Source organism: Arachis duranensis, chromosome 6 (assembly GCF_000817695.3).
Source record: "Arachis duranensis cultivar V14167 chromosome 6, aradu.V14167.gnm2.J7QH, whole genome shotgun sequence".
Lineage (NCBI taxonomy): Eukaryota > Viridiplantae > Streptophyta > Magnoliopsida > Fabales > Fabaceae > Arachis > Arachis duranensis.
In genome coordinates, this window is record NC_029777.3 from 21,493,432 (window position 1) to 21,495,383 (window position 1,952).

General features: G+C 37.0%; 1 protein-coding gene and 1 non-coding gene across 2 annotated transcripts in view; both read right to left on the minus strand.

Moving 5' to 3' along the window:
- Positions 1-1,952, minus strand: part of LOC127748446 (uncharacterized) — a 31,761-nt gene that overhangs the window by 15,538 nt on the left and 14,271 nt on the right. The window lies entirely within an intron of this gene.
- On the minus strand, positions 1,300-1,407 carry LOC127739891 (small nucleolar RNA R71). The gene has a single exon (XR_008000633.1). It is a non-coding gene; the product is annotated as a small nucleolar RNA R71 (small nucleolar RNA).

Sequence of the window (1,952 nt, forward strand, 5' to 3'; positions counted from 1 at the left end):
TGGGCGTTTAACGCCCAAAAGGGTAGAGTTTTGGGCGTTAAACGCCAGAATGTGCACCATTCTAGGCGTTTAACGCCAGGATGGCACAAGAGGGAAGATTTTGTTTTCAATGCAAATTTTTTCAAGTTTTCAAAATTTTTCAAAATCAGATCTTTTTCAAATCAAATCTTTTCAATCAAATCTTTTTCAAATTCAATTTCTTTCTATTTTCAAGGATACTTGCTATCAATTGATGACTTGATTCAACATATTAAGTATGTTACCTTTTCTGTTGAGAAAGGTTTAATGTTTGAATCATATCTTTTCTTGATAGCCAAGTCATTAATTTTCAAAATCAAATCTTTTAAATGTTTTTCAAATCATATCTTCTCAATCACATTTTTTTAAAACCAATCATATCTTCTTAATCACATCTTTTTCAAAATAACTTTCAATCAAATCTTTTTAATTTCAAATTCTTTTTCAAAAATCACTTGATTTCTTTCCCACTTTTATTTTTGAAAATCAATTAGTGTTTTTTTTAAAATGTTTTCAAAATCTTCTACTCAAATTTCGAAAATTACTTCCCCTCTTCTCACATCCTTCTATTTATGGACTAACACTATTCCTTAATGCAAAATTCGAACTCCATCTTATTTGATAAGTTCGAATTTTCTACTACTTCTGTCTTCTACTCTTCTTTTCCTCTGACACCTCAAGGAATCTCTATACTGTGACATAGAGGATTTCACATTTTCTTGTTCTCTTCTCTTTCTTATGAGCAGGAGCAAGGACAAAAGCATTCTTGTTGAGGCTGATCCTGAACCCGAAAGGACCTTGAAGCGAAAGCTAAGAGAAGCCAAGGCACAACTTTCTGTAGAGGACTTAACAGAAATCTTCAAGGAAAAAGAACACATGGCAGCCGAAAACAACAACAATGCCAATTATTCAAGGAAGGTGCTGGGTGACTTTACTGCACCTACTCCCGACTTCTATGGAAGAAGCATTTCTATCCCTGCCATTGGAGCAAACAACTTTGAGCTTAAGCCTCAATTAGTTTCTCTAATGCAACAGAATTGCAAGTTCCATGGACTTCCATTGGAAAATCCTCATCAGTTCTTAGCTGAATTCTTGCAAATCTGTGACACTGTCAAGACTAATGGGATTGACCCTGAGGTCTACAGACTTATGCTATTCCCTTTTGCTGTAAGAGACAGAGCTAGGACATGGTTGGACTCTCAACCCAAAGAAAGCCTGGACTCTTGGGAAAAGCTAGTCAATGCCTTCTTGGCAAAGTTCTTTCCACCTCAAGAATTGAGTAAGCTTAGAGTGGAAGTCCAAACCTTCAGACAGAAGGAAGGAGAATCCCTCTATGAAGCTTGGGAGAGATACAAACAATTAATCAGAAAGTGTCCCTCTGACATGCTTTCTGAATGGAGCATCATAGGTATTTTCTATGATGGTCTCTCTGAACTGTCCAAGATGTCTTTGGATAGCTCTGCTGGAGGGTCTCTTCATCTGAAGAAGACGCCTACAGAAGCTTAAGAGCTGATTGAAATGGTTGCAAATAACCAATTCATGTACACTTCTGAAAGGAATCCTGTGAACAATGGGACTAGTCAGAAGAAAGGAGTTCTTGAGATTGACACTCTGAATGCCATATTGGCTCAGAATAAAATATTGACTCAACAAGTCAATATGATTTCTCGAAGTCTGTCTGGAATGCAAAATGCACCAAGAAGTACTAAGAAAGCTTCTTTTGAGGAAGAAGCTTATGATCCTGAGAACCCTTCAAAAGAAGAGGTGAATTACATGGGAGAACCCTATGGAAACACCAATAATCCTTCATGGAGAAATCATCCAAAACTCTCATGGAAGGATCAACAGAGACCTCAACAAGGTTTCAACAACAACAATGGTGGAAGAAACAGGTTTAGCAACAGCAAGCCTTTTCCATCATCTTCTCAGCAACA